Source organism: Hypanus sabinus, chromosome 31, assembly GCF_030144855.1.
Source record: "Hypanus sabinus isolate sHypSab1 chromosome 31, sHypSab1.hap1, whole genome shotgun sequence".
NCBI classification, from domain to species: Eukaryota; Metazoa; Chordata; class Chondrichthyes; order Myliobatiformes; family Dasyatidae; genus Hypanus; species Hypanus sabinus.
This window is the reverse complement of record NC_082736.1, coordinates 39,172,397-39,184,447: the sequence shown is the minus strand read 5'-3', so window position 1 is coordinate 39,184,447 and position 12,051 is coordinate 39,172,397. Positions and strand designations below refer to the sequence as shown.

Genomic DNA, 12,051 nt, shown 5'->3' with positions numbered 1-12,051 from the left:
CAAAACCATTCCTATCCATATACCAGTCCAATTGTCTTTTAAATGTTGTTACCTGCCTCAACAACTTCCTCTGGCAGCTCTTTCCAAATATGGACCACCATCTGGGTGAAGAAGTTGCCCCTCAGGTTCCTATTACATCTCTGCCATCTCACAAAAAAACCCATGCTGTCCAGTCCTTGAGTGGCCAACCCTGGGGAAGAGACAGACTCCTGGGTAAAGAAGTTTACTGTCCTTGTGTGAAGAGGTGTCTTTCCACCTATGTGAAAAGCTGACACTTTCCTTTGAGACCATGACTATTGGTTCCAGACCTAACCAGAGGAATAATCACCTGGGACTAATCAGTAGATACAGGAGACTGAGGTGTGACCTTAACAGATGTAAATAACTCATGAAGGGTTTAGAGAGGGTGAATACACACAGAGATGGGGAATCAAGAACCAGAAAATGCAGGTTTAAGCTGAGACGGGAGAGATTTACTGGGAACCTGTGAGGTAAATTCTTCACCCAGATGGTGGTCCGTCTATGAAACAAGCTGCTAGAGGTTGAAGGAGGTACATTTAAAAGACACTTGGACAACAGGTACATGGATAGGAAAGGCTTAGAGCAGGAGTTCCCAACCTGGGGTCTGCGGACCCCTCAGTTGATGGTAGGCATAAAAAAGGTTGGGAAACATTGGTTTAGAGGGTGTGGGTCAAACTCGGGCAAATGGGACAAGCTCAGATGGCCATTTTGCTTGGCATGGGCCAGATGGATTGAAAGGTCAGTTTCTGAGTTGTGTGATATCCCACATTTTTCTGGATGGAGAATTTTAGTTGTAGGGAGAGTGTGAACAATCTTGGCCTATTTTGCCTGCCCAATGTTTACAAGATTATGACAAGCGAAGGTGAGAGAGGTGGTCAGAATAATTTTCCTATGTAGGGAAAAAGTTTAAAGGGGATTTGAGGTGAAAGTTTGTTTCAGAAACACAAAGATTGGGTAGAGCATAGAACAGTATGGCCCAGGAATAGTCCCTTCAGCCCACAATGTCTGTGCTATCATGAAGCTGAATTGAACTAATCCCATCTGCTATGTCCACCTATTCCCTCGCAGTGCCTGGCTGATACCTTCAATATGTTGCTGAAGGAGATGGTAGAATTAAAGTTCAAAGTACATTTATTATCAAAGTATGTATAGACAGACAGACAGACATACTTTATTGATCCTGAGGGATATTGGGTTTCATTACGGTCGCACCAACCAAGAACAGTGTAGAAATATAGAAATATAAAGCCATAAATACTTAAATAATAATAAGTAAATTATGCCAAGTGGAAACCAGTCCAGGACCAGCCTATTGGCACAGGGTGTCTGTCACTCCGAGGGAGGAGTTGTAAAGTTTGATGGCCACAGGCAGGAATGACTTCCTATGACGTTAGTGTTGCATCTCGGTGGAATGAGTCTCTGGCTGAATGCACTCCTGTGCCCAACCAGTACATCATGGAGTGGATGGGAGACATTGTCCAAGATGGCATGCAACTTGGACAGCATCCTCTTTTCAGACACCACCGTCAGAGAGTCCAGTTCCACCCCTACAACATCATTGGACTTACGAATGAGTTTGTTGATTCTGTTGGTGTATATATTATACAACCCCGATATTTTGTCTGTTAACAGGTGGCCACGAAACAAGGAAACCCATATAAAAAAAGACCTTCAGACACCCAATGTGCAGGGGGGGAAACATATCACGCAAACAATAACCGCCAGCAAATAGCGTTCTGAACTGGTCCACAAACAGAGTCCCATAGTTCCACTCTGAGCCAAGCCGTGAAGCAGTCCGTACCTTGCCTTGATTCAATCAGAGCGTTTAAGAGTTACCCAGATGAACGCTTAAGTAAATAGCTTTAGAGGGTAGGATAGACAAATTCTAATGTTGCCCACAGGTGATTAGGTTTCTCCTCCTCTCCTTAAACCTCTGCCCTCTACTTTTTGCTTCCTGCTCTGTGAAAAAGACTGTATAAATACAATGTATAAAATAATGAGGAACATACATAGGGTGTGTGTTCACCCTATCTCTGCCTCTCATGAATATATCCACCTCTTTCACCCCTCATTCTCCTCTCTTTCAACAAGCAAATCCCCAGATAATGTTCTTTCCAGCATTATATGAGATTCCATCACACCATGCCAATCCTTGTAGGATTTTTTCAGGAATCAGTGGGATCCCCTTCCATTTTTCTAAACTCAGCTGAGTCCAGGTCCCTCCCCAGGGTCAAGGTGACAGGCCCTAGGGCTAAAGTTCGTGCTTGATGCAGAGAGGAATTGGGCAACAAGGTTCTGGGAATGAAAACTATGAGCAATTGATTTTCCTGCTACCAATCATAGTGGTGTCCACTTTAATCTTTTATGTGCAGTCACTGCCCGAGAAGATTTAAATCCTATTAGCTGTGCCAGGGACGTGTATGGAATCTTTTCATGGATGCTGGCACGTAATCCTGCCTGTCATTGCCACGTGTTGAGCCAGCTGCATGTTTTATTCATGAAGACCCTTGTGCAAACGCCAGAATTCATGTTTCACGTTCTATTAGTTATCTGCAAAGGCTGATTGGTATTCCTCTGAGCGGCCGTATTGCCAGGGGTGAGGAGCTTGCAGCCACTTCCCGCAATCGATGTGCAGCAAGCTGCGGGGCTTTAGTAAAGGTGAAGGAATCTAGGGCTGTGGCCCCTGGGAGGCAGGTGGAAAGCTCAGAGGCACAAGGGGCTGAATGGCTTTCTCCTGTTCCTTGGAGAACATAGCACCAACATAACATACCTTTGCAGAGATTTGACCTTTCTGCTCTGTTCTGATGTATACCTACTCACATATCCCCATCAAGATATCTTCCATCATCTCGTTCAAGACCTAAACTCTGGATCTCTGCATCCCACCAACTCCGGCCTCTGAAACATCTCCAAGTCCCATCACTGCCTTCAGCGGCCTGAGAGGCAAGCTCTGGAATTCTTCCACAGAGTTAAAGGTTGAATTTTGATTCTGATTCCATGCTGGAGCTTTGAGTAATCCAGTGAGTTCCAATACACCATTCCTTCTCCATGGCCCTACAAACATGTTACTATCAAATGCATATCTGGTTCCCTTTTGAAGTGTCTACATTGTTCCTGTTTTAGTCACTGTTCGTCCCAAATCATCATCGCTCTTTATGACAAGGGTTTTCCTCATACACTATCTATTCTCACTGGATCATTGCAATAACCCTGTACCCCACCTGTCAGTCTGTTAAAGGGACAAGCTACAGGTTAGGCACAGCATGAGTGGTTAACACAATTACTTTACAGCATGAGCTCTCACTGACTGGGTTTCAATATCCATTGCTGTCTGTAAGATTCTCCTCATGACCATCTGCGTTTTTTCCCCAAGTTCTCCAGCTTCCTCCCACATACCAAAGGTATACAGGTTAGGTTTAATGAGATGTGGGCATGTTATGTTGGCGCAGGGAGCAAGGCGGCACTTACAGGCTGCCCCTAGCAAATCCTTGGACTGTCAATGCAAAAACATTTCACTGAAAACTCTGATTATAAAAGCTGATCTCTTTAATCTCTTTACCCCTAATCACCACGTCTCACTCCAAAAAAACCCTTTCTGTTTCAAGGTGAACCAGCCCAGAGTCCACAGCATAGTCCGGAGATAATCTATTTACTCACACCTATCCCCTCTCTGGGACCCTCAGTGCAGTGACCAAGCTCTAACCCCTTAACTAAACTTTTAAACACATACTATATAGTCACCTTTGGTCTGAGCTAGAAGGACCCAGAACTATGCACAGTGCTCCTGGTTTACTGTGTTGACTGGTTGCATGACGGCCTGGGATGGGAACACCAAAGTCTCTCATTAGAAAATCCTACACGAGGTAGTAGATTTGACCAAGTACATCACAGGTAAAACCCTCCCAACCGTTGAGCATGTTTATGTGAAACGTTGCTGTTGAAAACCAGCATCCATCCTCAAAGATCCTCACCACCCAAGCCAGGTGCAGATGCCTCAGGACTCACATCACCAGGATCAAGAACAGTTACTACCGCTTAACCATCAGGCTCTTGAACAAATGGGGATAATTACACTCACTTAAGGACTCTGTTATATTGTTATTTCATGCTTGTTATTTATTGCTATTTATTTATATCTGCATTTGCACAGATTGTTTACAGTTTACAGTTCCTGATGCTTACAGGTTACAGTTACTGTCCTATAGATTTGCTAAGTATGCCAGCAGAAAAGAATCTCAGGGTTGTATGTAGTGACATGCTTGTACTCTGATAATAAATTTGGCTTTGAACTTTGAACTTAATCATGGTCATCAGAAACTAGAACTGTGCACAGTGCTCCCAGTGTGGTCAAACCAGGGCCATACAGAGACTAGAACTGTGCACAGTGCTCCCAGTGTGGTCAAACCAGGGCCATACAGAGACTAGAACTGTGCACAGTGCTCCCAGTGTGGTCAAACCAGGGCCATACAGAGACTAGAACTGTGCACAGTGCTCCCAGTGTGTTCTAACCAGGGCCATACAGAGACTAGAATTGTACATTGTTCTGACCAGGGCCATGCAAAGACTAGAACTGTGCATAGTGCTCCCAGTGTGGTCTAACCAGGCTATAAGGGGACCAGAATTGTACATGGTGAACCAGTACAGTTTATCAATGGTTCAATACAAGCTGAACATGGCATGTCTATGTAACTGTAAGCAATAGTCCAGATATGGCCTCACCAGATTTTTATAAAGTTGTAACATAACCTTCTGACTTTTGAACTCGGTGTCTCGAATAATAAAGGCAAACATTCCATAAGCCTTCTTAACCACCCTACTGACCTGTGTAGCCACTTTCATGGAGTTATGAACTTGGACCTCAAGATCTCTTTGCTCAGCAAAACTGTTAAAGATCTTGTGTAGAATTTCCTTGGAATTAGAGCAGTATGGAAGTTGAGGTTTTGTTAAACCTCTGCATCCCTTGGTCAAGGGGCAGAGAGAAATATCACCTATCCAAGGACATAGCCCCTGGTGCATATGCTTTACACCTGAGTTTGGGTGAGATCTGGTTATAGAGAGGGTGAATACAAGCAGGCTGTTTCCCCTCAGGTTGGGTGGGACTAGAGCTAGAGGTCATAGGTTTAGGGTGAAAGGTGAAATATTTAAGTGGAACCTGAGGAGGATCTCCTACACTCAGAGAGTAGTGAGAGTGCGGAACGAGCTGCCAATGTAAGTGGTGGATGCAGGTTCAATTGTAACATTTAAGAGAAGCTTGGATAGGAACATGGATGGGAGGGGTGTGGAGGGCAATGGTCCAAGTGAAGGCAGGTGGAACTAGCGAGAAAAGGAGATCAGCATGGACTAGATGGGCTGAAGAGTCTGTTTCTGTGCTGTAGTGCTCTAAAGAATGAGAGGCATCTGACAGAAATTTACACTCATGGTTAGGCACCCCACTTGTTAGTGCCACAGAGCCAGGTTCCTCACGGCAGCCTGATGACCGCATGATCCCTTCTGTACTATCTGGAATTTAGAAGAATGGGAGGTGGCCTCATTGAAACCTATTGAATTCTGAAAGGCCTCGATAGGGTGGATGTGGACAGGATGTTTCCTATGGTGGGGGAGTCTAAGACCATAGGACACTTCCTAAGGAGATTGAGGCAAGTGAAGCATTCCCCCACCCCCCCCCCATCTGAACTGTATTTTACAGGAGCACCATTGAGAGCATCCCAATCATATGTATGGGAGCAGCTGAGCATTAGTCCGGAAGTCCCTACAAAGGACTGTGAGAACAGCTGACAGGATCACAGGGGTCTCCCTACCATCCATGGAGTCGTTTATTAGGAGTGCTGCATGCACAGGACCCTTAGTATTATCAAGGACCCAACCCATCCATCCAGCGTCCTCTTTGACTTTCTCCCATCAGGCAGGAGACTCTATTGCATTAAGACAGGAATGGTCAGCACATGGCACTAAACAGCGACTCCTTTGCTTGCGTCACTGGAAATAGCTCTATTTTTTATCTCTTTTTTCCTTTTTCCAGGTTCTTTTGAAGACCCTGACCTGGAGTTACACTTGACTTTAGTCCCCTCCTACATGTACACACTTAGTCCAGCGGTCATGGAGCATATGGATCTTGGACCTCCAGAAAGTGTCCACAGCAGGGTTGATTGATATGTTCGTGGCCTAAGTAGAAGGAGTCAATTTTAGAAAACCTAGCACATTTATTTTTCCTACATTTACACACTTAGTCCAGCGGTCGTAGAGCATATGGATCCCTTCTTTGTAGGTGTCTTGGACCTCCAGAAGTGGTCCACAGCATGGGATGATTGATGTTCGTGGCCTAAGGTAGAAGGAGATGAGTTATTAGCTTCAAACTTTCTGCACTTTCACTAAAAGAGTTGAACTGCATGTGCATGTAACGAGAGCTGTACAACTCAACTCCTTCTACCTTAGGCCACGAACTTATCAACCACCCCTGCTGTGGACCATCTGGAGGTCCAAGACGCTATCGTTACATGTATGTGCAGTTCAGCTCTTTGAGTGATAATGCAGAAAGTTTGAAGTTAATAACTCGGCTCCTTCTACCTTAGGCCATGAACTTATCAATCACCCCTGCTGTGGATCACTCCTACAAAGAAGGGATCCATATGCTCCATGACTGCTGGACTAAGTGTGTACATGTAGGAGGGGACTATGTTGAAAAATAAATGTGCTAACTTTTCTAAAATGGACTCCTTCTACCTTAGGCCACGAAACTATCAATCACCCCTCGTATATATTTCTCTGACGTTAAATGTATCTATTGATAGAAACAGTTTCTTCCCTCAGGCCATTAGGTTTCTCAGCCACATCACAGTCAAAGTGTCACTGGTTAATCTATTCCGTACCCCACAATATTTAATTTATGCACTTTATTATGTTTATTTATGTGTAATTCATCTGTAGATTTTATCCTTACTTTCATAAGTCATTGTGTGTTATGTGTACAACTGTGCTTTACACCCTGGTTCATTCCTATACACATTATATGGTTATATATTTCTATACATGTATATAGTTGAATGGCAATAAACTTGACTTGATTTGGCAGCCTCAGAAAATCCTTTCAGAATGGAGATGGGCAGGAATTTCTTTCATCAGAGAGTGGTAAGTCTCTGGAATTCTTTGCCACAGGCAGCTGTGGAGGCCAAGTGTCCATGTGTATTTAAGGCAGAGACTGGTAGATTCTTGATTAGTCAGGGCATGAAGGGATACGGGGAAAAGGCAGGAGATTGGAGCTGAGAGGGAAAATTGGATCAGCCATGATGAAATGGTGGAGCAAACTCGATGTGTCAAATGGCTGAATTCTGCTCCTATATCTGATGGCCTTATGCATGCTGTGAACTTTGTTGTTTTGTGGTAGCAGTACAGTGCAAGACATAAAATTACAACAAGTTAACAATTGAAGTTAACAAATTTCACAACACATGCTGGTGATAATAAACCTGATTCTGATTTTGATTCTGGAAAAAGTGTAAAAGAGCAATAGTGTGTTGTGTTCACAGACCATTCAGAAATCTGATGGTGGTGGGGAAGAAACCTTAAACATTGAATGGGTGTCTTCAGGTTTCTGTGCTTGTGGTAAACTGCACTGAGCAAGATCACACAGAGACTGGGTCTATCAATGACTGTAACACTGGCCACTGAGATCTTATCCCCAGACAAGCAGAAAGACCATCACCTCCCCTGATTTACGAGGAACTGTTGTCTGGTCATGCCCCACCACACCATCCAATCCTCATTCTTCCCGCCTACATGCACTGTGTGAGTCAAGGCAGAGGAAGAGTTAATCTGGTGAGGCTGAAAAGACTGAAATGTGGACATCTATATTCACATCATTCTACAGATGCACAGTTGAGAGCACCCTAACAAGCTACATCACCACATGGTATGGAAACTGCACTGTGCTGGATAGGAAGGCTCCACAACGGGGAGTCAAAACTGCTCAGTGCATCACCAGCACCAGCCTACCCACCGTCAATTACATATATACAGAAATGTGCCAGAAAAGGGCCAATAACATCATGATGGATCCCACATAACCTGCTCATGGAAGTTTGTCAACTCCCATCAGAGAGGAGGCTACTTAGCATCCAGACTCAACAGATTACCACACTCATAAACAGTTCCTTTCCCCAAGCAGTAAGGCTGACCAACACCCACTAACCCACCCCTCCACACTCCTAACCACCACTACTTCATCATTTCCTGTCAGAGTCACCATATGTACAGACACTCTGGTACCTAGTGTCGCTTTATGAAAGACAATCAATCTATGTATATAAGCTATCTTATGTATTTATACTTATTGTGTTTTTTATTATTGTGTACTTTATCTTTCTGTGGTTTTTTTGTGATGTATCAGACCCACAGCAACAATTATATTTTATTGTCCTTTACACTTGTGTAATGTAAATGGCATTAAATAATCGTGAATCTTGAAATGTTGAACTTTACGACCAGGATGGGTTGGAAGTATAGTTATTCCAGCTCTGGCAGACTGTGTTGTCGGTGACAACGAGTGATGGGGTAATTGTTTAATGCAGGAAACACAGGGAAGGGTTTAAACTTCCTCTAGCAGAGAGGAAGTGTCACAATGAACCCCACCATTACTCTGTGATCCGTCCCTCACCCAGGAAAATTGTCACTGACACTATCTCCAAACTTTAATTGAAATATGGGAAAATAGAAAACCTACAGCACAATAAAGGCCTTTCGGTCCACAATGCTGTGCCAAACATGTACTTACTTTAGAAATTACCTAGTGTTACCCATTGTCCTCTAAGGTCCATGTACCTATCCAGGAGTCTATTAAAAGACCCTATTGTATCCGCCTCCACCACCATCGTCGGCAGCCTATTCCATGCACTCACCACTCTCTGTGTAAAAAACTCCTCTGTACCTACTTCCAAGCATCTTAAAACTGTGCCCTCTTGTGCTAACCATTTCAGCCCTGGGAAAAAGCTTATGACTATCCACATGATCAATGCCTCTCATCATCTTGTACACCTCTATCATGTCACCTCTCATCCTCTACCACTGCAAGGATAAAAGGCCAAGTTCACTCAACCTATGCTCATAAGATATGCTCCCCAATCCAGGCAACATCCTTGTAAATCTCCTCTGCACCCTTTCTATAGTTTCCACATCCTACTGAGCACAGTACTCCAAGTGGGGTCTGACCAGGATCCTATACAGCTGTAACATTACCTCTCGGCTCTTAAACTCAATCCCATGGTTGATGAAGGCTAATGCCTTCTTAACCACAGAGTCAACCTGTGCAGCAGTTTTGAGTGTCCTATGGACTCAGACCCCAAGATCCCTCTGATCTTCCACACTGCCAAGGGTCTTACCATTAATACTATATTCTGCCATCACATTTGACCTACCAAAATGAAACACCTCACACTTATCTTGGTTGAACTCCATCTGTCACTTCTCAGCCCAGTTTTGCATCCTATCGATGTCCTGCTGTAACCTCTGACAGCCCTCCACACTATCCACAACACCCCAACCTTTGTGTCACCTGCAAATTTACTAACCCACCCCTCCACTTCCTCATCCAGATAATTTATGAATATCATGAAGAGAAGAAGTCCCAGAACAGATCCGTGAGGCATACCACTTATCACTGACCTCCATGCAGAATATGACCTGTCTACAACCACTCTTTGCCTTCTGTGGGCAAGCCAGTTTTGGATCCACAAAGCAATGTCCCCTTGGATCCCATGCCTCCTTACTTTCTCAGTAAGCCTTGCATGGAGTACCTTATCAAATGCCTTGCTGAAATCCATATATACTACATTTACTGCTCTACCTTTATCAACGTGTTTAGTCACATCCTCAAAAAATTCAATCAGATTCGTAAGGCTCGACCTGCCTTTGACAAAGCCACACTGATTATTCCTAATTATATTATGCCTCTCCACGTGTTCATAAATCCTGCCCTTCAAGATCTTTTCCATCAACTTACCAACTACTGAAGTAAAATTCACTGGTCTATAATTTCCTGGGCTATTTGTACTCCCTTTCTTGAGTAAGGGAACAACATCAGCAACCCTCCAATTCTATGGAACTTCTCCCATCCCCATTGATGATACAAAGATCATTGCTCAGCAATCTCTCCCCTTGCTTCCCACAGTAGTCTGGGGTACATTTCATCAGATCCTGGAGACTTATCCAACTTGATGCTTTCCTAAAGCTTCAGCACATCCTCTTTCTTAATGCCTATATGTTCAAGCTTTTCAGTCCACTGTAAGTCATTCTACGATCACCTAGATCCTTTTCCATAGTGAATACTGAAGCAAAGTAGTCATTAAGTACCTTTGCTATCTCCTCCGGTTTCATACACACATTTCCACTGTCGCACTTGATTGGTCCTATTCCCTCATGTCTTATTCTCTTGCTCTTCACATACTTGTGGGATGCCTTGGGGTTTTCTTTAATCCTGCCCACCAAGGCCTTCTCTTGGCCCCTTCTGGCTCTCCTAATTTCATTCTTAAGCTTCTTCCTGCTAGCTTTATAATCTTCTAGATCTCTATCATTACCTAGTTTTTTTGAATCTTTCGTAAGCTTTTCTTTTCTTCTTGACTAGATTTTCAACAGCCTTTGTACACCATGGTTCCTGTACCCTACTATCCTTCCCCTGTCTCATTGGAATGCACCTATGCAGAACGGCACACAACTAACTCTTGTACATTTGCCACATTTCTGCCGTACATTTCCCTGAGAACATCTATTCTCAATTTATGCTTCCAAGTTCCTGCCTGATAGCTTCATATTTCCTCTTACTCCAATTAAACATTTTCCTAACTTGTCTGTTCCTATCCCTCTTCAATGCTACGGTAAAGGAGATAGAAATGCTCTCCCACCGAGAGATCTGACACCTGACCAGGTTCAATTTCCAATACCAGATCAAGTACAGCCTCTCTTCTTAGTGTTCATACTGACAATCTCTGCTGAGCATTTTTACAAGGTTAGATATGACAGTCACATTCTCCAGGTCTTTATTGCATTAAGTGTTTATACCAACAATCTCTGCTGAGTATTTTTACAAGGTTCGATATGACAGTCACATTCCCCAGGTCTCTGAGCCCTCAGTTCAACTTAGCACTGAGCTAAGACCTGAATATTCGGACAATTGTCTGCACTCTTTTAACTCCAGCACACCCAGGGTCCACCAGCCCTGCCTTCTGTAGCCTCCTCTGGCTCTTGCACACCTCCCATTGTAACCCCCTCCAGCCCCTAGACCCATTCCAGTGTCTGTAACCCTTTCTGGCTCCTACACCCCTCCCTGTCTCTGCAATCCGTTCTGGCCCATACAGGTGGAGACAGTGGTCTGACAGATCGATGTGGGAATGGGAAAGAGAATTACAATGGCTGGCTGCTGGGAGATGTAGATGACCAGAGTGGACAGAATAAAGGTCCACTCTGTCCATCTGTAGCAGGTCAGCAGTCAGTACACAACCACATCTGCTCGCTATCACAGCAGCAAGATCTGGATGCACAGCCTGTAAATTCCACATCGGTATAAAGATCACATGGCCCAAATCAGTACCTGGTCCTCACCACCCCACAAGTATCCATCCAAGCAGATCGTGTTCATTCCCAAAAGGAGATTCACAGCTCACATCTGTATGCATCCCACATCTGTACACAGCCTGGGTCTCTATGGAATACATATCTGGACATAGCCCACATCTGTACACAGCCTGCGTCTCTATGTGATGCATATCTGGACGTAGCCCACATCTGTACACGGCTTGTGTCTCTACGTGACACATATCTGGACACAGGCCACATCTGTACGTGGGCCGTGTCTCTACGTGATGCACATCTGGACACGGCCTGTGTCTCTACGTGATGCATATCTAGACACAATCCACATCTGTACATGGCCTGCGTCTCTACGTGACACATATCTGGACACAGCCCACATCTGTACACGGCCTATGCCTCTATGTGATGCACATCTGGACACAATCCACACATGTACACGGCCTGTGTCTCTAC

The 12,051-nt window shown here is 44.3% G+C and overlaps 1 protein-coding gene across 4 annotated transcripts in view; it reads right to left on the bottom strand.

The window, feature by feature from the left end:
• LOC132384107 (neurexin-1-like) overlaps positions 1-12,051 on the bottom strand; it is a 1,241,271-nt gene that overhangs the window by 308,870 nt on the left and 920,350 nt on the right. The window lies entirely within an intron of this gene.